The sequence below is a fragment of the Scylla paramamosain genome, chromosome 23 (genome assembly GCF_035594125.1).
Source record: "Scylla paramamosain isolate STU-SP2022 chromosome 23, ASM3559412v1, whole genome shotgun sequence".
In the NCBI taxonomy this organism is placed as follows: Eukaryota; Metazoa; Arthropoda; class Malacostraca; order Decapoda; family Portunidae; genus Scylla; species Scylla paramamosain.
The window spans coordinates 4,724,954-4,750,485 of record NC_087173.1 but is presented as its reverse complement, the minus strand read 5'-3'; the positions used below and the strand labels follow the sequence as shown (position 1 = coordinate 4,750,485).

The 25,532-nt window shown below is 41.3% G+C and overlaps 1 long non-coding RNA gene across 1 annotated transcript in view; it reads left to right on the top strand.

Moving 5' to 3' along the window:
* Positions 1 to 25,532, top strand: part of LOC135112039 (uncharacterized) — a 114,347-nt gene that overhangs the window by 32,711 nt on the left and 56,104 nt on the right. Inside the window, exon 2 of the long non-coding RNA XR_010274010.1 lies at positions 17,248 to 17,292. This is a non-coding gene — a long non-coding RNA (uncharacterized LOC135112039). The remainder of the gene's footprint in view (positions 1 to 17,247; positions 17,293 to 25,532) is intronic.

Here is a 25,532-nt window from a genome sequence, read left to right as displayed (position 1 = left end):
AATAATTTTAATCAAGAAAATGCAATTACGTATTAGATGCGTGAAGACACTCACACACTAATCACAATAAATAATGCGACAAATTTACACACTTATTAATAACGTGTGTAAATTTATTTCTCGAAACACATGCATTTTTAATACTTAATCCTCCTCCTCCTCCTCCTCCTCCTCCTCCTCTTGTCCTCCACCGCCAACTTTACTACTACTGCTACTACTACTACTACTACTACTACTACTACTACTACTTCTGCCGTCCGCCATGATGGTTGGCTGTCAACAAACCCTGCTGGTGAATCTCTGGTGAAATTCCGGGTTTTTAAGGCATTTACGAGTGACTGCATGCCCAACACCCCACCATGAAGTTATAGAGGTACGGCCGAGTGATGCAAACTGCTTGATAAGACAGTGGATTTTAAGAAATGAAAGCTTGAATATCTGTGGCCTACCATCCAATAGCATTCGGCCAGGAATCCTACGTCAGTGTTGTTGGTGACGTCAGAGCCACGTCACTGATAAGAAGCCATGAATGACTCAGGTGAAGCCCAAAGTGAAGCAAATAAAGGTTCAAGTGAAACTGAGTTATCTGGAAGCCACAGTGATGGTGAATATGTTTTGAACGAGTTTTTGTGCTTCGTGCAGTTTCATATTCATAGATCTACCCGAAATAATATTGCTGAAGTGGTGTTACGCCACTTTAGTGAACCTGAGATAACTGTTGCGAAGGAAATACTTGTCTATAAGTACGATGAACTGATTAGTCACAAAATTAAAAAAGAGGCGTAATGTACCCGGTAAAACGAAAAGTGAGTCTACTGTGGATGACATCCTGACAGTTATGATGGAGCTGGATGGCAAAGAAGTATCTACATCCATCGTAGCTAAAGACTTGAACCGACTGCCGAAATGTGATCCAAAAGACATTGATCCTTACGCTAATCACCAGCTGATAATGGCTCTCCAAGAAAGGGTGCACCGTTTGGAGGATAATATGAGTGAAGCAAAGGCTTGAAATAATCTGCAATCAAGATGCAGTGAGACGTATAAAAAACACACAAGAAGAAATGGAGACTGTTGTCACAAATCTAGTTGCAGAACCACCCTCTTATGCTGGTGTCACATCTGGTAACAGCCTACCCAGAGGATGCAGCAGAAATAATTTATCACAGAGAGATCTTTGTAGAAGGCATTATACGCAGTCGGAGACAGAGGATGAACCATCAGGACGGGATGATGAAGCTGTTAGTCAACTTCAGGAAGCAAGTGTTGGCCTGAATAATGGAATGTCCGATGGTGATGCTGCAACGGCAAATGGTGACGCTGAACCAAGAGTGAGCGGTGTCGACGATGGCGGAGACCGTGACAGTGATACTTCACGTGTGGTGACTGGAGGGCGTGGTGACGACGAGGTTGGTAGCGAGCAACACGGCGTCGATGCAACGCCGCGGTGGTGATGGTGGTGGTCTTGGATCGTCGTCTGGGAATGGAAGTGTCTCAAGAGATAGGGCGTTGCCGCTTCGGGGTACCGGCGGCTCAAGAACGGTTGGCGCTCATAGGAACGGTAATCCATGGATAACAGTGGGACCTAACGGCAAGCCTGTCAAATCAAACCCCCCCTCGACAGCCTGGAGGAGGATTCCTGCCCCGCCATGTAGGGGAATATCCCAGGCAGGGCGGCAGGCGGCGTGTGCAGGGTAGTGCGACCAGTAACAAGTTTAAGGGCGCGCCACCCCCAAGGAGGGATTTTTTTCTCTCGCGAGTTGTGAGTAACACTGATGATCAGGTTATAAAGGATTATATAAGAGACAAGGGAATCAATGATTTTGAATTGCAGTTAGTATCTAATGAACATTCCATATTTAAATCATATAAGCTATCAGTTTCTGTGGGAGACAAAATTAAAGTGTTGTCACCTGATATTTGGCCTCAAGGCGTTTGTGTTGAAAAAGTGGAGAAATAGGAATTAATGTTTTTGTACAATTTCATGAAAATGGAAGACAGTAGAAATTTAACGTGTGTTTCATATAATTGTGAATATGCAGATGATTTAAGGGCACCGTTCCTAAGTGAGCTTTATAATCAAAGTGATTTTTTTTTAATCCAGGAGCATGGTTTGTTTATGAGTCAGCTTGATTGGTTTTATGGAGTGGGTGAGGGTGTGAATGTGCACGGGGTCAGCGCCATGGAGGAGGGTCGGCTGGTGCGGGGTAGGCCGCACGGCGGAGCAGCCATCCTGTGGCGTGACTCCAAGCGGTTTCGTGTCACTCCTGTACCTTATGAATCCAAACGATTGTGTGCTGTTCGAGTTCATTTACCAGAAACAAACGGGTTTGGTGATATGTGTATATATGCCCTGTGATGATCAAAGAAGTGACCAAAATGTGAATGAATATGTAAATATACTGAGTGATATAGCAGTTCTTAGTCTTAGTAATGATATAGATTTTATATTAGTAGGTGGTGATTTTAATACTGATTTTAGCCGTGTTACGCCCCAGACACGGGCCTTTGTTAAATTTATCGATGAGTACAGGTTTTATTGTTGTGATAATGATGCCTTATCCACAGTTGCTTATACTTATTGCAGTAAAGGAAATAATTTTAAATCCCTGATAGATCATTTTTTGATATCAGACAATATATCTAACTTCCTTCAGACTTATACTACTATTGATTCTGTAAACAATCCATCAGACCATATAGCTATAAAGTGTGTTTTAGATGTTACTATTTCTTATAATGTGGAAAATATTGAGCATGAGACCTTCGAGCGCATATGTTGGCATAAGGCAAATACTGAGGATATATTAAGGTATAAAGAGTTAGTCACTGGATATCTGTTAAATGTTCCCCTACCGGAAGATATGTTAATGTGTAGAAATAATATGTGCACCCAGCATGAAATGGAAATAGCAGCATTTTATGATCATATCACCAATGCACTTATAAAGGCAAGTAAAGAGTGTATACCAAGGACAAATTGTGGGAGAGTTAAGAAAATTGTGCCAGGCTGGAATGATTGTGTTGAGGGTTATTTTCGCACTGCTTTGTTTTGGCACAGGTTATGGGTAGACAGTGAACGACCTCAGCAAGGTCTCATTGCCGAAATACGCCGTACAACACGTAAATGTTATCACCAAGCACGCAAGATGGTTATAAAGCAAGAAGAGTTAATAACTACAGAGAAATTAGCTGAGAGTTTGCAGGCTAGTGCTTCTGGTAGACAGTTTTGGAGATCTGTAAGAAACAAGGGAAAACAGAAGAAAAAAACGCCTAAGGCAGTTGATGGAAAACATTGTCCTAAAGATATAGCTGATTTATTTAAAGGAAAGTTTGAAGAGCTTTACAACAGTACCTCATACGATACAAATGAGATGGATAGCTTAAAATCTGCCATCAACAGTGTAATTTCTTGTCAGAAAAATAGTAATGAAAGTATACTCTTGATTACGCCTGATGAGGTGCGTCAAGCACTGCGGAGAGTGAGGCCTGGAAAGGGAGAAGGTGAGGGTGACCTGATGTCTGACCATCTCATACATGCTGGTGATGTGTTATACGGACACTTGTCTGTACTGTTTTCAGCCATGTTGAGGCACGGTTTCTCTCCCCACAGCATGATGAAAGGGGTTATGATACCGCTTCCTAAAGGTCGTTGGGCAAATCTTAATACCAGTGAAAATTACAGAGCGATTACTCTTAGTAGTTTGATGAGTAAAATACTGGATAATATTGTATTGATGAGAGAAAGGGATAAACTATTGACCAATGATTTGCAGTTTGGGTTCAAAGAAGGAACATCCTCTACTATGTGTACAGCAATGGTGAGAGAAACTGTGTCTTATTATGTATCTAAAGGTACAACTGTTTATGGGTTTACTTTAGATGCAAGCAAGGCTTTCGACAGAGTTAATTATTGCAAATTATTTGATATTCTATTGAAACGTAATGTATGTCCTCTTATATGTAGATTATTGTTAAACATGTACGTAAATCAAAAACTAAGCGTAAGATGGAATGACTTACTGTCTAGTACATTTGAAGTGAGTAATGGAGTCAAACAAGGTGGTGTGATCTCTCCTATACTGTATTGTGTTTATGTAGACGGGTTACTCACGGAATTGCGAGACTCTGGCGTTGGCTGCTACATGGGTGGCACCTATGCAGGAGCCTTCGGGTTTGCTGATGACCTAAAAGGTCTAGCACCAAGTGTTTTTGCTCTCAAGAAGATGATAAGCATCTGTGTAGATTATGCATCGAGATATGACATTGTGTATAACGAAAAGAAAAGCAAATTAATAGTTTTCCACGGTAATAAAAGAAGTAATATAATTCCTAATGTAGAAATTAATGGTAAAACTATTGATATTATGGAGGAAATTGTACACCTGGGAAATGTTTTAGGAAGAAATATTTTTAAATGTGATACTTCTAAATGTGTGACTGATTTTTATCGACAATGTAATTCATTTTTATCCCCGTTTTAAGGGGTGGACTGTCACATGTAAGAAATACTTTGTTTTTTAAATATTGTTCTAGTTTTTATGGTAGTCAACTTTTAAATGTGTGTGATGGTAGCATGGAAGCGGTGTACCGAGCGTGGAGGGTTGCAGTGCGTCGAGTGTGGAAGCTGCCCTGGACCACACACTGTAGTCTGCTTCCTCACATTGCTAATGTTATGCCCCCAGAAATGTGGTTCGCAAAACGGGAGATTGCTTTTATAAACCAAATATTAACATCAGACAATATGGTTATAAGAACAATAGGAAGAATGGGGGTTTATGGAAGACATTCAATAATGGGCAGTAATGTAAGATATCTTTCATACAAATTTAATATGAATATTGGAGACATCAATAAGGTTTGGACGCAGCTGCAGTGTGACCAGTACGAACTTGCACGGACTGGTGCACAAATTCGTGAATTGTGTTTGATGAGGGATAGATGTGATACCACAATCTTAGATGTAAGGGAAACTAAGATGTTGATTGATGCTTTGTGCACCGAGTGACGTCGGATTCAGTATGATATTGTCTAATTTAGTATAAATTTATGTCTTTTTTTTTTTTTTTTTAATAATTAAATGAAATGTTTTTCTTTCTTTTAGTTTTAGTATGTATTTTAGTTTGTGTACACATCTTGTGTGAATAAAGAATATTGAATTGAATTGAACTACTACTACTACTACTACTACTACTACTACTACTACTACTACTAGAACAAATATACTAAATCTCCCTGCTCTGTACCTCAGATACCTCAGTCTGTTGCTCTTCCCTGCTATCTCATTCCATCTCTAGCCAGTTGTGAGTTATAATTAGTTTCTAAACAACCATGAAGGGAGTGAAATGTGTTGCTGTTTGGTTATCTTGTGTTATTATATGTAAACTACGCCTCCTCTTCTTCCTCCTCTTCCTCCTCCTTCTCCTTCATCATCCTCGCACCTTGAAGCTCGCCTCTCGTGGCACAAAAAACGAGGAATCGCACCACCGTAACTAATTGTCTATCTCTATTAGGCGTGTTAAGGTAGCCAGTACTTTGGTCTCACTATCAAGATGAGCCGTGGGTGGCGGCCTTGTGTGGGCAACCCTTTGACAAATTATTATGGGCGTGCGTAAGGGACCGGCGAGGCAAAAGCGACCGTGTGCTCCTCCCCTGTCAGTGTGGTTTGCGGCGAGGCGAAGTGAAGGTTAGGCCTGGATGGTGGGACAGGTCGCGGTACAAGCCCCAAGCTGTAACATTGTGATTAGCTACCTTCTCCTCCGTTTACAGGCCATATAGCTTTCATCGCGCCCTTCTCAACACTCCTCCCTCTTCTGATCCTCCTCCTCGTCCTCCTCCTCTTTCTGTTTCCCCTGCTTGTGTTTGTTCTCGTTTTCTACACACTCCTCACCTCTTCAGTATATAGATTTTCTCTCCTTATTGCCTTACTGTTCTTTCCTTCTTTCTTTTATTCTTGCTTATGAGCTCGATCCAGGTTCACGGTTGCGTCCTGGCGGAAGAAGTAGCGCCTTTACATAATAACCTTGGCCAGCGGCGTGTAGAATTCTCCCCACAATTCCTTCACACCCAGTTTTTTTTTCTTTCCATCCTTCGTCCTCATGATAGTTTGTTGTGGAGAAATTTGCGATTAATATTTTTGCTATTTATCTATTTATTTATTTATTTGTCTATTGGTTTGTTTATTTACTTACCTATTTATTTGTTTAATTTATTTATTTTTTTATCTGAGTGTCATTATTATCTCATTGTTGTGGCGCCATAGCTCAGCCAGATCTGATTCCTCCTCCTCCTCCTCCTCCTTCCACGCAGCAGTCTTGATGGAGGAGGCACCGGTCCTGTTCGTCACCTTAGACATTGTCATCTCGTTGTTGCGGCGCCATAACTCAATCGTTCCAATTCCTGCTCTTCCTGTTCCTCCTCCACATGCAGTGTCACAGTCACGGCTTGAGTTCCTGGAAGAAGAAGAAGAAGAAGAAGCAGAAGAAGAAGAAGAAGAAGAAGAAGAAGAAGAAGAAGAAGAAGAAGAAGAAGAAGAAGGAGGAGACAAGAACAACAACAACAACAACAACAACAAGGAGAAGAAGTATGATGCGCAGGAAAACAAACAATGTCGGCAGCATCATGAGGTAATGGCGTGGGGTGGCGTGGCGTGGCGTGGGGCTAGATGGTGGAGTGTGCGAGGTGGTCCGATGGTATCAGCAGCCGCATGCTCATCAACGTGTTACTCTCGCCCGTATATCAGGCGCCGCGGTGCTCAGCGTCTCCTGCCAACCAGTACTGCAACATTATGCCATTATCTGCAGGTTATATATTCCCCGCAAGATGAAGATATCCAGTCATCGCCTCTCTGCTTACCTCGTGAATTCAGCTTCTCTCGCATCTCTCTCTCTTAAATGCATGTTCTTGAATCTTAAGTCCTTCATTACTAAACAATTTCATGCATTACAAGTTTTTAGGTATTTTTTTTTATTGCACTTCTGTCTCTTAAATAGCTCAGTTTGGTTAAGGTAGGTTAGGTAGCTGAGAAATTACAAAAAAAAAAAAAGAAAAATTTTTTTCTCTCTCTCTCTCTCTCTCTCTCTCTCTCTCTCTCTCTCTCTCTCTCTCTCTCTCTCTCTCTCTCTCTCTCTCTCTCTCTCTCTCTCTCTCTTTTCCGGAGTATCCATGCAAATATTTTTTACGGTGCTGTGAGTATTAGTAAAGGATGACCACACCAGTAAAAGAATTGAAATATCTTACTACTTGTGTTTATCGTGCCATATCGAACTGTGTTTTTATAGGATTCACTCATGCAGGCTTTTTGTGTTCCTGTCCTTTGATACTGTTAACGTTCTTGACACACACACACACACACACTCACACACGCACACGCACACACGGACACGCACGCACGCGCACACACACTACGTACATTTTTCTGCTAATATATTCCAGTGATTTATTTATTGTCTTATTTGGAGAAGTTGATTTTCTTGCATCTTTCGTTGAATTTTCTCGCATAATTTCTTGTGTTGTGTTCCCTTAATGGAGTGTGTGTGTGTGTGTGTGTGTGTGTGTGTGTGTGTGTGTGTGTGTGTGTGTGTAACGATTTCATGCACGATCTCGTCTGGAATTTTACGTATAGATAGTAATAATAATAAAAAAAAACTCTGCTCATATTCCCAGGTGGTCATTTATTTCGCTCGTCGTCTATCAGGATGCGAATAACTATCACTCATTCCACGTCGTTATTCACTTGTCTTGATAATTTCTGCGGTATTATTAATCTTATTGAATGTTCATGTCTCTTTTCTACTCGTTTTGTGGAAGATGTGTTTTATACTTATTCTTCGTTTATTTGCTTTTCTTTCCTTCAGCTTCCATTGTCTGATAAGCAGTTAAGGGAGATGAGACAGAGAGAGAGAGAGAGAGAGAGAGAGAGAGAGAGAGAGAGAGAGAGAGAGAGAGAGAGAGATTGAGAGATTGAGAGAGAGTATTCAGAATGATATAACAAATTGAAGAAAATAAAACGCAATAAAATTTGTTAGAAGTGAAATACGAATATACAGTAAAATCCCTCTTATCCGGCATCAACGGGACCGCCGACATGCCGGATACTTGAATATTGCCGGATACTTGAATAGAAGTGAAATTATGTCCACAATCACCACCCAACACTCACGCATCTTACCATAACAAAGATCAGCTGATCTTAATCAGCAGCTGATCTGATCAGTTGCTTAAGTGTAAGCACAACACGCTTCCTCTTTTCTACAACTTTAGGCATGATGAAGGCGTCAGGCGATAAACAGTGCACACGCGGGACTGAGTCACTGAGTAAACACAGTGCAGTGGGCTGCGGATGGCACAAAGCAGTGCGCTCTGGTGGCGAAGGGACAAAGTATGCCTCGCGCGGGAATTTTAATCGATTTTATGAGTACACATTGTTTTTTTTTTATTGATTTTAAGGCTCGGGGAAAAATGTGCCGGATACTTGAAGCTGCCGGATACTCGAATGCCGGATAAGAGGGATTTTACTGTACCTTTTTTCAAATTCATTCCCACCACTACCACCACCACCACCACCACCACCACCAGCTTAATGAGACAGGGCGGCCTCGAGGGGAGTATCTAGGGGCCTGAAAGTTAGGCAAGCAATTGACTGTAAGAAGAGATAACTTGGTGCCTGATTAATTGCTCCCTCTGTGAACTTTACGCGCGCAAACACACACACACACACACACACACACACACACACACACACACACACACACACACACACACACACACACACACACACACACACACACACACACACACACACACACGGCTTTGGTGCGTTGCGTGTTGTCAGTCAGTCTGTTTGTCTGTCTGTCTGTCTGTCTGTCTGTCTGTCTGTCTGTCTGTCTGTCTGTCTGTCTGTCTGTCTGCCTCCTCGCATAACTGTACTTCACATGCTAGTGTTCGTCTGTTCCTGACCTGACGACGGCTGACGAGGCACTGGTGTTCAGGGAGACGGAGGAGGCGGTCTGTGCGTTTTTTTTTTATAATGAAGATGTAAACAATAATTTTTTTTAACTCGTAGCGTGAATCAGAATCATTATCATCATATCACCACTTGCTGAATATTATTTTTGCGAATATTTATTTGAAGTATTCTGTTTCCGACTTGTAGTGAAGAGTGTTTGCACTAAAATATATAGTCGACTTTATTTTAAAACTGTGTGAGTGAATTGTGTTCGTGTTACTACTTTCTGAATACTATCAGGATATTTACTAGAAGCATATTTCGTTCGACTTCACGTGTTAGAATATGAACCTTATTGTAACGCTAGTGAATGTGAGTAACTTAACCTTTTAAAGTGACGTGGATAACACCAAAGGCAATTTTCAACTATATAAATACGTGGGGATAGATAACGGGATCTCTTCCATGATATATCTGTAGTGTTTGTAAAATATTGCAAAGTTTGTACGTCCTTCTGTAATGAAAAAGAACATGAATGAAGCAGTTTTTACTTGTATAATGAAAGAAAGACTCTAAGCTACTCCTTAATCAATACCTTTCATGATATTAACTGAATGAAAGGCAAGAAGGTTTCTGTATATATATATTTTTTTTTGATGAATGTAAACTTCTCCTTTCATTATTCTACTTTTACGTCTAAGAGTAGAGTAATTTTTGCCTCTACTTTATGATCTTGGTCTGCGTCTGTCTTTATGAATGAAAATGTAGCAAAAAACGAGAGAGCAGTCTGGTCAGGTGGCTCAGACAGGTGTGGCATGAGTGTCTGGCCGTCTGTCTGGTAGGTGAAAAGGCATTGGTGGTGGTGGTGGTGGTGGTGGTGGTGGTGGTGGTGGTGGTGTTTTTTTCAAGTTTGCATCATACGAGACTCTGTTTTCTTTGCTTGTAAAGAATCACATTTTTTTTTAGTTGTTATGAATTTATATTTTTTTTCTTGTTATTTGTATTGAGCTTTATTGTTTCTAGATCCAGGCAGGTTTCTGGGTATCTGTCAGCTGCATAATTCACACTAGCAATTCCTCACTCGGTAGCTTTAGAAGAAAAATAAATAAGATAAATAAATAAATACAAAATGAAAGAAAATAAACAAAAAAAAAATGCAAATAAGAATCCACCAGAACACCTTCCCCTCCAAACGAGATCATATATAAGAAGAATAGTGGAGCCGGAAGTTGTGGTGGAGGTTGAGGAGGTGGAGGAAGTGGAAGAAGTGGAGGAAGTAGAGGAAGTGGAGGAAGTGAACGTTCGGTGCTCACTCCCCTCCACCACGCCCACCACCACCACCACCACGCAGTCGATAGCCAGACGCGCCTGTGTGCCGCTAACCCATATTAAATTAATCTCCCTTCCTGGTATACGCTGAGGTGCGGCCGCTCTATCTTTGCCTGAGGTCTGGGGTCCGTCTGAAGGGTCTCCTGGCGCTCGTTGACTCAGACCAGGTGGACCCTTCCTCCTGGTGACCCTTGCACTTCTTGACTATCTTTCCCAGGTCACTTCTCTATTTTTAGACTCTCGTTCTTGTATATTTTTGGCTTTGTAGCTTGTAAGTATTTTTTTTTTTTTATCCTTAAATTTTGCAGTTTTTGGTTTGTAGTTTCCTGCGTAATTTTGTGTTTTGTCCTAGTATTGAAGGTTTTGTAGCTTTGTAGTTTGTGGTCTCAGTTTTTTAGCGTGGAAAAGAGTGAAAATCTCTTGTATTATTTCTCTCTCTCTCTCTCTCTCTCTCTCTCTCTCTCTCTCTCTCTCTCTCCTCTCTCTCTCTCTCTCTCTCTCTCTCTCTCTCTCTCTCTCTCTCTCTCTCTCTCTCTGGGTATTAACGGAGAAGTTTAAAGTCTGAATGTTTAGAGGAACAGAAGAGATGAATGAACGCGAGAAATAGAAGTAGATTAAATGAAAATAGAGCTGAACAATGGTGAAAAGAGATGCGTCAATGTTTAGAAGAATAGGAAGGATGAATGAACGCAAGAAAAAGGAGTTGAACGATAGAATATGAAAAATAGGATGAGAATAGGCGAATATTTATTTATTTATTGTTATTATTACTTTTTTTTTTACCTATTTAAGTGCCACATGTCCGCTAAGGGTGTCCAGGATCACGCTTTATCTCTCATCTGTTTTCTTGGTCAGTAATTGAGCTGTTGTCCCCTTCCTCCTCCTCTTCTTCTTCTTGTCTTTGTCCTCCTCCTCCTCCTTGTTCATTTCCTCGTTCTCCTCCTCCTTTTCCTCCTCCTTGTTCTTGTCGTCCTCTTCATCTTCCTTGTTGTTATCCTCCTCCTCCTCCTCCTCCTCCTCCTCCTCCTCCTCCTCCTCCTCCTCCTCCTCCTCCTTTTCGTTCTTGTCCTCTTGTTTTCCTTTCTGTCTGGCTCGTTGTTTTAAAGTTAAAGGGTCGTAAGGTCAATATTTACACAAAGGAAGACAAAGAAAGAATGAACAACATGCCCTCTTTTTTTTTTCCATTATGAGATTGTGTGTTATATTCTTAAGATACAAGAGTGGCATCTGATCTGACGTAAGAGATGTAGGATAGTAAATAAGAAGGATTTATCCCCATTTTGAGGATTAGGAAGGATAAACAGAACTGGAGTATGAGTAATTGATTTATTTAGAGGGAAAATACGATGAGGAATTATACTTCAGGTAGAAATACGTATAGCTGAGTTATATAAAAGTGATATACTCTGTTTGACTTGTTTATAAAAGAAAAATAATAAGATGAATGAATATTTACTGGTAAACTTTGGAATTCCCTGCCTGCTTCTGTATTTCTTCCTATTTATTTTATTTATTTATTTCTATTTATTTATTTATGAGCTGTTTTAAGAGGGAAGTTTCAAGACTTCCCTCCAATTTTTAGATGGTCCTTTTTGACAGTACTCTACAGGGACTGGCACTTTCTGTAGGCATTTTTTTTATAACTTTTTATTGTCCTAGGTTAATGCTCCTCATATATGAAAAAAAAATAACAATAAAAAAAAAGCAAGAAGCAGACTACGTGGAAGGAAAATTCAGCTCAGATTGGAGGCGGTTAGGGAATGGACAAAATTTATATGCATGGGAGGAATAAAAAAGTGAAAGGATAGAATGAATGAAGAAAAGAACTTACCTAAACCATGGAGTTAGATTTTAGTTTACATTTTAGGTGATGAGAGTCGCAGGGTACGAATAAGAAAATAAGGAAAGCTGCAAGAAGCCGTCAGGTCTATACGTGTTAATCTCTATACGAAAAATACCTACTTATTTCCACCTGTAATCCTCAACCATAAATTTGTGTAATCTTTTAAGAAGGGGAATATTTGAAAGATTTAGGGCTTAGCTTGAAATACAGATAGAGATTTGAAAGTAATGGGGTTTTAATGTAACCAGAAGAGGAGGTTGAGTAGAGTGGATAGAAAGGAGGAAAATGCGAGGATAATTGAATGTCCAGCTATGAATACAGGTGGAAATGACAAAAGCAAAGGTGTTTTATTGTAGGCTGCCCCTTACTTAAAGAATTATGAGAGTAAATGTCTTTCTTTCATCATGTTACAAGAAATTACAGTGCGTAAGAATATTTTATTACAGAAAGACGTCAGACTTTTATGTGCTTTTTTTTTATACAGAATGACTTGTGAGAACTGACACGGCTGTAAAGGTCGGTTTTTTTTTCCTCCTTGCAGGAAAAAAAAAAGGAACAAAGTTGGAATATATTACCATTTGTCACGTCACAGATAGAGGCAGACACTTTTTTATATAGTGTCTTGGAAGAACCGACATGGCTGTGAAACAAGATTCTTCCTTTCCTTTCCTTGCAAGAAAAAAAAAAAAAGGAAGGAAAGAAAGAAAAAAAATATTAACCATTTATCTGATCAGAGGTAGAGAAGATTTTTTTTTCTTCTCATTTCGACGCAAAGCAAGTTATAATGGTGAACGGTATGAAGCAGTATTCTTTTTTTTTCCTTTCATTTTTTTTCATGCTTTCTGGACCGAATCCGTAGAAAGTGGTCATAAAAAAAGACTTGACCTGGGAGTATTACGTGGCGTGGGAGGAGGGAGAGATGTGGAAGAGCATGGAGTGGGAGGAAGTTACAGTATTTAGAATGGTATTATTGGAGTAGGGATTAGAGTATTCGTGGACGAGACATTTGAATAAGCATTGGGTGGAGTAAGGGAAGCTGTGATGGCGTAGGGAGGTGTTGGGAAGGCGTGGTAGGTGCTGAAGGAGTCGTGGAGAGGACACGTTTAATTGTGAAGCTTCATGGGGAGGCGTTTTGGAGGAGACTTTGGGAAATGCATGGGGAAGATATTTGAAGGATGTGTTGAAGGCGTGGCAGAAGCGTTGGGTTGGAGAAGCGGGTAGGGGAGGCGTAAAGAGAACGTGGGGTGTGGAATTGTGGGGAATGTTTCGAGGAAGGAGTGGGAAAGGCTTTAGGGGAGGTGAGGGCGTGGGAGAGGAGATGGGGTGGCTGTAACACGTGACATGATTAGTAAGTGTAATAAACAGGACTTTTACACGTATTAGTCATTACTTACCTTATCGTTTACCACCACCACCACCACCACCACCACCACCACCACCACCACCACCACCACCAACAACAACAACAACAACAACAACAACAACAACAACAACAACAACAACAACAACAACAACAACAACATTAAAATCGTTTGTCTGGGGATACGTGCATGTATCTAGTCATTCAATTTCATTTTATTTATTTTCTCTTTAATACGAGGCTGGTCAAGGACTGCACATGAAACTAGAAATGTTATGAAATGTAAATTTTAATCTGTTTCCACTCCAAAAAATACAAAGAAAGAATTTGGAATGCTGCTAATGGTTGTGGATGGTTGTGTGGATTGCGTTGGTTATGTATGGAACTGAATATTACTACCACCACCACCTAACCTAACCTAACCTAACATAACCTAACCTAACCTAACATAACTCAGGCTAACATAAAGTAACCTAACCTAATCTAATCTAAACTAGTCTAACCAACCTAACATAACCTAACCTAAACTAACCTAAACTATTGACCTTAACGAAACTTACCTCAGTCAGACCTACCTTAACCTAACCTGTCCTAACGTATTCTATCCTAACCTAACCTAACCTAAATTAATCTTAAACCTAACCTAACTCAACTCAACCTAACCTAACTTGACACCATCCAAGTTAAGCACCGTTGCCTATCACCATCACTGTTATTAAATCCATCATCACCTTGCCTGTATCACCACCACCACCACCACCACCACCCCCACCTCAGGGACCTGACCTCGGTGCAACACTAACAAGTTAACCCCATGAACTGATTGCATAACTCCCCTCAACCCTTCTCCCCCCCTGTCTCCCCCTTACCCTCCTCTTCCCCCATGAAAAAAAAGCAAACAAAAAGAGAGAGAGAGAGAGAGAGAGAGAGAGAGAGAGAGAGAGAGAGAGAGAGAGAGAGAGAGAGAGAGAGAGAGAGAGAGAGAGAGAGCCAATACAAATCACGAGAGAAAATGGGAAAAGTAGCACATTTCTTCAGTTATTTTAAGCCAAGCAGACATTCAGGTGAGAGGCAATACCTGCTCGCAACACGACATGCACCTGGCCATGTGTAATTAACCTTTTTCTCCCTCTGATAACCAAATATAATCACCTAGGGAGACCGACTCGCTCCCCAAACCTAACACGGTATACCTGTTGAACGCATTCCACTGTAATTACTCGTGCAAGAGAATAACACAGGTAAAAATAACATACGAGATTTGACAGGAAGGTGAGAGAGAGGAGTGCAAGAGATAAGATAGGAAGGAAAAAAAGATAATAGGTTAATAGGCAATAGAAAAACAGGTGCAGTATAGAGCGATATTAGTACCTGGATGAGAGAGAGAGAGAGAGAGAGAGAGAGAGAGAGAGAGAGAGAGAGAGAGAGAGAGAGAGAGAGAGAGAGAGAGAGAGAGAGAGAGAGAGAGAGAGATGGGGGAAGGAAAAGAGGAAACAACGGAGATAAGGAAAAAGGGGACATGATGAATGAATAAAACCGAAAAAAATAAAGGGAGACTCAGAGAGAGAGAGAGAGAGAGAGAGAGAGAGAGAGAGAGAGAGAGAGAGAGAGAGACCTTAAAGGGGCGGTGCCGGGGCTGTGACCTTGGAATGAGGAAAGATTAAGTGGCCAGAACCAACACAAACGCGAAGAGGTAATTGGTTGAGTCTGTATTGAGTTTTTGCTGAGCTTGGACTGAAGTGGGAGGGGCAGAGATTACTGGACACAGGAGGAAGAAGAACAGGAGGAGAAGGAGGAGGAGGAGGAGGAGGAGGAGGAGGAGGAGGAAGAGGAGGAGGAGACACGTGGCCTCTGCGTCATAGGTATGCGAGGGATGAACGACTGAACGTTGAATGATTTTTATGTGGTTGGCCAGGGCAGTGAGTCCTCCAGAGAGAGAGAGAGAGAGAGAGAGAGAGAGAGAGAGAGAGAGAGAGAGAATTAAGCAGTGAGGGAGCAGCGTTGGTGTGGTACAAACGATTGGGTACAGATAGATGATTAGATGAGAGGGGATAGCGATCAGCTGCTGGAAGTGAGCGGGGAAAGGGAGAGGCGTGCGAGGGAGGGAAGGGAAAGGGAAAGGAGATAAATAGTAAAGCAGAGGAGGCAGGTGACGTAAATATGATAGAAAGGGACGGTCAGAAGGGTGGGAAAGGGAGGGAAGTGGAGAGAGGGGGAGAGAGAAGGATGTAGAGATAAAAAAAAAAAAAGAGGAAGAAAGGGGTGAAAAAGAGGCGGAAAAAAGTGGTGTAGGTAAATAGGTATGTTAGCTGAGAGAGAGAGAGAGAGAGAGAGAGAGAGAGAGAGAGAGAGAGAGGAGAGAGAGAGAGAGAGAGAGAGAGAGAGAGAGAGAGAGAGGAGCCAATGATAGTCAAGCACGTTCCAACCAAATAACGTTTTTTTTTTCTTAGCCCAATTGGATGATATTAGTAATTACCTCATACCTGAGGAGAAGATGCTCACTGAAATACTTATGTGTTTTGTGTTGCTTCCATTTATGTATTGTATTGTGTGGAGGGACTTACTGAGCAGACTTAAGGGTTATGAATGCTGTCTGGAGATACTGACCGATATTTTACCTGCATGAAAATCAGTATTGAGGAAAAAACAAACAAACAAACAAACAAACAAACAAACAAACAAACAAAAACGAAGCGGTAGGATACATAAAAATCCCTTTAATATGGCCATTCTTGCGAAATTTGAGTGAAAGAAATGTTTTGTCTGCTAAGAACACGTAGTACTACTGAATATTGTTGTAGTTTGCCACTTAAGACCAATTTAGTTTGCCACTGTTATGCATAACATAGCGAAGTGTTCTGTTAGATAAGACTTAGATATGTAACCTAGACTAGGTGAAAAAAAAAGCGAGCAATTTCTTCACCTATAATGCAGAGAACAACCATTTTATCAGGCATTTTACTCAGACTTAATGAAAACTTGAATAATTTCGTCTACTTGTATTTCTCAGGTAGACTTAAATATTTTGCCTAGACTTAGTGAAATGCTTGGACGATTTCGTACGTACAATAAGTATTTTGGAATGTTCGGCCTCGCAGGTAACAAAGGGAGGCATGAGGACACGTAATTAGTAGCCGATCTACCTGTGGGAACGCCATGTCACCTGATATTGACAAGTGTGTTTCATTACCTGCTGCTTCTCCTTACCTGTCTCTTCCTCTCCCCTATTCCTGTCTCCTCGCCTCGTCCCTCTTTCTTCCAAACACTTTTTCGTAATTTACCTGCTTTTTCCCCAGTTTTTTCGCGGACACACTCAGACGTGCTTGTGTTCCTGGTGAAGAGATGACACCATAGCAAACTTTCCTCATTACCTGGCCTGCAATTTGCCATGCTTGTACGTTCGCCTGCTTCCGGGAGCCGCTCATATTTATAGAAACACGGAGGATCTTGTGATGAGAATGTGTACCACGTCTAAACTCTGCTGTATTTATTGTGGCAGTTCATTATTTTTTGTGCTGAAGTGGGTTTGTTTACTTTTTTTTTCCGTCTATTTGCATATGCTTAACTGTAATTGTGATTCTCTCTCTCTCTCTCTCTCTCTCTCTCTCTCTCTCTCTCTCTCTCTCTCTCTCTCTCTCTCTCTCTCTCTCTCTCTCTCTCTCTCTCTGTCTGTCTGTCTCTGTCTAATCTTAGCAGCAAGTAAAAGGTTTCGTTTCGTTCACTCACTCACTCCAGAAATACTGACGTGACGCTTTTATTTATTTGCAGATATTGTGGCGGTGACGGGGACACGTTCTCTTGACATCCTGAAAGGTATGAAACAAATGACTCACACACACACACACACACACACACACACACACACACACACACACACACACACACACACACACACACACACACACACACACACACACACACACACGGGTAAACATTTGTGTGTGTGTGCGTGTTTTTTTTTTTGTGATTGTGAGTGTGTGTGTGTGTGTGTGTGTGTGTGTGTGTGTGTGTGTGTGTGTGTGTGTGTGTGTGTGTGTGACTCGCGTGTAATAAGAGCCTAAACCTTTACACCTGTCCGCCTCACCTCACCTGAGTTTTAATTATCGTGTCACCTTCTATTGTCTTCCCTAATCGCCGTATTAATGAATCTATAGACAAGGTTGGCAGTAACAAGCTAACCATCTCTAACTACCCTGTCGTTAGGTTTATTACTGTCATGCGCACATATTTTCCTTTATCTTCTCTTTCTCTTTCTCTCTCCTTCTCTTTAATTTCGTAATTTCTAGTCATTTGTATTACTGTCTTTTATCGTTACTTTTCTCTCCTTCTTTCTTTCCTTTTATATCCTTTTGTTATTTTCAGTTGTAGATATTACTGTTATTTTGTCATTTACACATTATTTCCTTTTCCTCTATTTTTCACTACCTCACTTTCTCGTTCTCTCCCACCCCCTTCTCTTCCTTCTCTCTCTCTTGCTTCCTCTTTCCATCCAGTTTCCGTAATTATTTTCGTTTTCCTGTTAAATAAATAATGCCAGCGAGGAGTATAATGTTGCAGGATTACTAACAATGAAAAAATACTCGGTGGTGGTGATAATGACTACAGGTGAAGGGGATTATGTGACTCAGTAATCAAGGGAATGAGTGTGCTGTGACGGTGACGGCTTGAGGGAAGAGGGAGTGTTCAGGTGAGGAAAGTGACGGCAGAGGAAGAGGTAGAAAGTGGCAGAGGAGGAAGAGAGGGAGGGAATGAGTGTTATGGAGGAGGAATGTAGGGCAAGGAGTATTTATAATGGTGGTGAGGGTGATTATGACACACACACACACACACACACACACACACACACACACACACACACACACACACACACACACACACACACACACACACACACACACACACACACACACGAAGGATGTACATAGGGCAAACTTCATCACGATTACGAGAAACATTTGTATAAAGTTGATAAAAGAGTAAAGCAAAGGGCTTAGAGAGAGAGAGAGAGAGAGAGAGAGAGAGAGAGAGAGAGAGAGAGAGAGAGAGAGAGAGAGAGAGAGAGAGAGACAGCGTATGAAAGCAGTGTTACATTCACATTACTTAAACTCATTCACTCACTCATTCCACGTTTGAAATTTCGTAAACATACACATAACAAACTACATTTATTCCACACACACACACACACGCACACACACACACAAGCACAGTCAGTCCTGAAAGGCGAGCAAGAAAGGATAAACTAAAATACATCACGTGTTTCTACTTTCGTTAATTACTTGCACTTTGCCATTGTTTTTTTTTTCACACCTACTTCAGAACCAGTACCATTATCACAACTATCTTTACGGGTATTATCTGCAGCCGGGCGTTACCATTAAGCTCTCTCTTTCTCTACATTACTCGCTTGTTTAGTTAGGGGAGGCGAGGGATGGAACGGAAGGTAGCGCGCTGGGAAGAGGAAGCGAGGAAGTTGTGGAGCGCAGGGGAGGATGAAGGCCGCTGGTCGGTACAGGAGGGGAGTGGGAGCATTTCAGCGTCGCGTATTGATATATTGATGGACGGTAAAGAAATATACGCGTGCCGGGGACTGGTCTGTGCATGCGTTCGTGTTGTATGCGTGGAGGGGGAGAGACGGGCGTGTACAGGGACAAAAACAGGGGGAAGCAGGAGGAGGGGAGAGCACTGTAGACGAATATATGCACAGGTGGAAGCAGGAGGAGGAGAGAGCAATGTAGGTGAGTGTATGCACAGGTGGTACGCTAAAATTGTGTTTATGTACGTTCACTGAAAGGAAGGATATAGCAGAAGAGGAGAAAGAAGTAGAAGAGAAAGATATGAAGAAAAAAAAAGAGTAGGGGAAGGGAAAAGAGAGAAGGAGGAGGAGGAGGAGGAAGTGAAGGGGTTAAAAAGGGAAGCGGAGGAGGAGGAAGTTAACAATTAGAGGAGTTTCTGGGTAAAGGAGGGCCATAGGGAAGTATATTTTATCTTTCCTGTCTCGTGTTTCCATCACCCACACAAACTTCCCCCTTGTATGAGGAACACTTACGTCATACACATGCGCCAAACACGAATACACTCCTGTGTTTGTATCCTCGAAGGTTTCAGATTCTTTACTTTTAACAATTTGTAGTGGAAGTTACCAAAGACTTTTATTGGTGTTTTCATGACAGTTTAACAAGCATTCTATGACTTTAATGGGTAAAAACGGCCATGAAGCCTTGATATGGCCTTTGGAAATCGTTCTGTGGTCACGTGTCTTGGGTGATCAGCTGTGTCGGAAGTTACTAGAGATTTTTATTGTTTTCAGGATTACAGTGATAGTTTAACAAGCAATGTATAATTTTAATGGGGAAGAACAGCCATGAGAACGTGGTTAATGATCTCAGTGGCCTTTGTAAATAGTCCTGTGGCAACTTAAGTGTCTCGTTTGATGAATGACCTTTGTGGTGTTGGTAAGGCTGGTCATGACTGTGGTGATGACTGTGGTGGTGATGGTGGTGGTGGTGGGGGTGAAATGTAGTGAACTCGTAAAATTATTCGTCTTTTTTTTTTTTTTCATGTTCTCCGGTGGATTTGTTAAGGGAGAGAATGCTAAACAGAAAAATTCGTTTCATGTTCCATTGTTCTGAGTAGGATCATTAATTAATTAGGAGAATGTGAGTCGCAGTTGATGCTTTTATGCGAGTTTGCCAAAAAGTGAAAAAAAAAAAAAGTTCTCTGAAATACTGAAAGAAATAATGCGAATTTCTGAGGGAGATTCATGTGTTTTACTTTTTATTTTCTTAGTTTATTAGATTTCCTTTATTTAATTACGTAGTATTTGCAGCAATTCACGGACATTCTTCTTTATTTCCTCTGTTATTCATGGTCTTGTGTTTCTTGGTATGAATGATATTACATTTCCATACACACCTGTTTATTTTTCTTTTCTTTTTATGATTCAGGTCACACACACACACACACACACACACACACACACACACACACACACACACACACACACACACACACACACACACACACACACACACACACACACACACACACACACACACACACACACACACACACACGGCTTTATTTTTTTTTTCATTGTCAGTCTTTGTTATCATATCTTTCCTTATTCAGTTTCTCTTTATATAATTAGTAAAACACATCCACTGTGCTATTTTTGTTTTCTTATATATAATTGAACACACAAACATATCCATCACTGTACATTTATTTCTTACTTCCCCTCACGTAGTTTCTCTCTCTATACAAATCGAGCCATTCTCCTCACAAGTACAGTCAGACACGTCACTCCTGGCGTTCCTGAAGCCGTGAGCTGAATGGACAAGGCCGCTAGGTAACGGTAAATGGCTTATGATTTCCCCCCCGTCAGTGAGCGTTCTGTGCTACACAACCCCGTCAGCATTACACGTGGCGGGGTGACGTGACAGATGTGTCCTTCCCAGCGTTCCCACGTTAGGAGTGTGCGGTTAAGAGTATATAATTATTAGTTACTTTCCTCGCTAGACGGCTTCCTCAAGAGTCCATTCCCTGTGAAGGTTATCGGCTGCTAAAGTGTTAATGGGTTTATTTGTATATTTATTCATGTAAGAGGGAACTAAAAGAAAAGATGGCAGACATTTGGCCCTCTGAAGATGCCAGTCCTAAAAGAGAGTTGTCCTAAAGGAATGTTCAAATTGCGAGTGTCTTGAAACCTTCCCTTTGACAGTTAATTAATGCATGGCTCGTGTGTTTTCTGGTCTCATGAGAAGCTTGAGTCTGTTAATAAATGTAAGTGTTCGTTCCGTCCTAAGCGCTTTGGTTGGTGGAGTGACCTATGAGTGATATTCTTTGTTTCCTCCTAAGCTTATTGGCTTATGGAGTAGCTCATGGCTGATTTGTTTCCCTGTATAATACAAAAGCTTAATACAGATGATAAAAGCCTTTGTTCACTGTTTAGGTTACTGGTTTAGAGAATAGAGTTTAATATGTTTCACTTGGGATAAAGTTTTTGCGGTTGATAAAAGTGTTCATTGTTTTTTTTAGGTTATTTCTGATAGATGACAGTTTGATTCTTGTCTTACCTAATAAAAAAAATTGGTGCTCTCAATGAAAGCTTTCCTTGTCTTAATACTAATAATGGAAGCGTCAGTCAGTGTGTTCCCTGAGTGAGAAACACTCGACTTATTCTTCTATTTCTATAAGCCATTCTTAATCCTTTCAGTTCCACTCAAGCTTATTAGAATTGCCTGGTGGAAGATTAATGTAATTTCGTAAAACAGAAAGTCATCGAATTGTTAAAACCTTTTACTGCCTGTGATTATATTTTGTGCTCAGATCGCCTTGGGTTACTTGAACGAAGTCGCAAGTGTCATACCATTGTCAGCATTCAGGAGGTTAAGTTCCGTTGGCACACAGACAAGGTAATCAGTTATATAAGAGACCCCCCCGACATCTGGAAATAAAAGTCTATACGGTAGTGTTATTTTTTTTAATGTCAAATCAGCATAGTCACGTGCCTTACTGTTATCAGGAGGCAGAAGGTTAATGTTTCCGTTGGCATACAGGCAAAGTAATCAGTTATATGAGACTCCCCCCGACATCTGGAAATAAAAGTCTATAGTGTTATTTTTTAATGTCAAATCATCATAGTCACATATCATACTGTTATTAGGATGCAAAAGGTTAATGTTTTCGTTGGCACACACAGGCAAAGTAATCAGTTATAGAAGAGACCGCACCGACATCTGGAAAGAAATATCTCTAGTGTTATTTTTGTTCATGTCATATCACAATCTTTCGTCACTGGCCTTCATCTCACGAACATACTGCAGAAAAGCTGAAGGGTCTCGTTGCTGGGAAGTGTTGCAAGGCAGGATGGAGTCACTGATATGTTGTTTTCCTCGCGGCGAAGTCTTCAAGTGTGAGCAAGGCTTATTTCATTCTGTTGTTGCTGCTTGAAAATGATGCAACAGCGCGGTCGTTTACCCTGAACACTTCGCTGGTCGTGATTTATGATGTGTTGGTTGAGTTTATGGGGTATGTATAATCCGAGGCTGGAAATAAGTGTTGCCATTCTGACAGTGTTGTTGCGGCGCTGAAAAAGAAAGAAAGAAAGATAAAATAAACAAAAAGGTAAGTGAATATATAGAACAATAGAATAAAATAAACAAATAAATGAAATTAAAATGAATATATTAGATAAAATACATGAGTGAAATTGAGAGATGATTAGGTATGAAGAAATGATACTACTACTACTACTACTACTACTACTACTACTACTACTACTACTACTACTACTACTACTACTACTACTACTACTACTACTACTCCTACACTAAGAATTCACCAAATCATATTCCTCCTGTATATCTTTATTTCCAGTGATTACTATGCCTCTCACCACCCTCGTTGCTGTGGCACCAAGAAAATTAAACCATCAATGCGCCCCACAAAGTCACGAAGTCATTTCCCCCTTGCATTTATTTTCTTCGACTTCTTATTATTCTCTTTGTTTATTTGGTGACTCCTTATATTATTTCCCTTTTATACTTTTGTACCTTAGCGAAGTAGGTAGCCGAGTCTGCATTCTTTTCCCCGTCAAGTCTTCATCTTTACGTATACACTGTACGTTCTCTTATACTCCTTTGTGTTGGGAGTAAAAAGGAGTAACTCTTTCCCTTTACTTCCTCACTGCCATTTCTCTTCACCAGTCCCCTTCCTCTTACCCCTTGCCCTCCCCCTGCTCCCTCTCTCCCCCCTGCCCCCCTCTGTCATCCCACCATCAGGTATACTTGGAAGAAAGGAAAGGTGAGGGGAAGGGAAGGGAAAAGAAGGGAGGGGGAGGGAGAGGAAGGAAGTGGGGGGGTGTGGGGGGGATCGTGCGTCTCTATGATGGATCCATTATTCAGAACAAGACTTTCCCATGAGTCACTTCTGTGTTGCCTGAGTCACGGACCGCTCTCCCTCTCTCTCTCTCTCTCTCTCTCTCTCTCTCTCTCTCTCTCTCTCTCTCTCTCTCTCTCTCTCTCTCTCTCTCTCTCTCTCTCTCTCTCTCTCTCTCTCTCTCTCTCTCTCCAGCCGGCCCTCTTATTCCCTCCTCCGCTCTCCCGCCGCCCCCCCACCCCGGTTTCCTCCTCCCTCCCGCCCTCCTCTTTTCGTCTCCTTTTGTCCCTCTTACTTTCCCTCACCTCTCTCTCTCTCTCTCTCTCTCTCTCTCTCTCTCTCTCTCTCTCTCTCTCTCTCTCTCTCTCTCTCTCTCTCTCTCTCTCTCTCTCTCTCTCTCTCTCTCTCTCTCTCTCTCTCTCTCTCATGGGTACATTTGAACAGTGGAAAGTAACTCACTGTTATGTATTGTATTTTCTTCTTCCTCCTCCTCCTCCTCCTCCTCCTCCTCCTCCTCTTACTGCTATCCGTAATCTCTCCTTCCGCTTCCTCGTATAGCTCCTCCCTCTGCTCAATATCCTGCATACTCTTACCTATTATTCTGTACCTGCTAATCTGCTCTCTTTCTACAAGTTCACCTGCTTCCTACCTGTTCCCTCCTACAGGTGTTAAAAAGCATGTCCTCACCTTAAGAGCCTCATTGACAGGTCTTTTTTCGGCACCTTTTTCTTGTTACCACAGGATGACGAAAGGAAGTGACCTTGAGGACTTAACCTTGTCAGAGCTTAGCTTAAGACGTCGATTGTGACTTACCTGTAATTGTAGTGGTGGTGGTGGTGGTGGTGGTGGTGGTGGTTATTGGTGTAGTAATTTTTCTGCAATGATAGTTGTAAGATTAATTGCAGTAATGGCGGTAGTAGTAGTAGTAGTAGTAGAGGTATTTATCTGGTATTATTCGTACATTTCTGTGGATTTCATTAGATATTTAGTAGCAATAGTAGTAATAGTAGTAGCAATAGGGGTATTTGTTTAGTATTATAAGTATATTTCAACGCATTTCATCAGCTATCTATTTCTGGGAGTGGAGAGGCCGTGAGTGCAGCAATCTCTTTAAAAGGAATACTGAAGGGAACTGGGAGAGCTCATAAAAGTGTGTGTGTGTGTGTGTGTGTGTGTGTGTGTGTGTGTGTGTGTGTGTGTGTGTGTGTGTGTGCGTGTACAGGCGGGATTTGAATGTTAGGCGAATAAGTGCGTAAGAGGTGATAAAACGAGGCGAGTGAGGAAGGAAGAAAGGAAGAAAGGAACGAGTTAAAATAGTAGTAGTAGTAGTAGTAGTAATAGTAATGGAAATAGTATTGAAACTCTTAAGGCAGTAATATAAGTAGTAATAGTAGAAGTAATAGCAATGATGGAGGTGGTGGTGGTGGTGGTGGTGGTGGTGGCGGCAGAGAAACTAGTAAGCGTTATTGATTACTAAGTGACATGGGAAGAAGCATTGTGTGGTTACCTCGAAGAACTGAGACCCCCCGCGGTATACACACACACACACTCTCTCTCTCTCTCTCTCTCTCTCTCTCTCTCTCTCTCTCTCTCTCTCTCTCTCTCTCTCTCTCTCTCTCTCTCTAGCCATTTCCACCGTTGTAATTTAGTTTCATTTCTCTCTAACAGTAGATTCGGTAGAAGAGAGAGCGAGTCAGCACAGTAGAGGTGGTATGTTTGGTTGAAATTGAATCAGCACGTGAAGGAAAGTAGGTGGATGATGAATGGAGGGAATGGAGTGAAGGGGAGTGAAAGGAATTGGAAGTTAAAGTAGCTGGAAATGGAAATAGGAAGCAGGAAGTGGAGAGGTTTAGTGAATGACGGAAGATTGGTAGGTGGATGAATGAATAGAAAGATTATTTGATTGATTTATTGATTCATTCATTCATTCCTTGGTGCCACGGAATGATGCAGGAATTAAGAACTAGGATAAGAACAGTAAGTTATGAGTGGATAGGTAGAAAATCAAATGAAGTGGACAAGTTAGAAGTCAAACAGCATAGAAACTCAACCCATGCAGGAGTACTTGAAGAGGAACACAAGTAGACTAGAGAGTGCTAGCAGAAAAGAGAGGAAGGAAGCAAAGATGATAGAGAGTAGTAGGATTAGATAGGTAGCAGGGATAGAAGAAA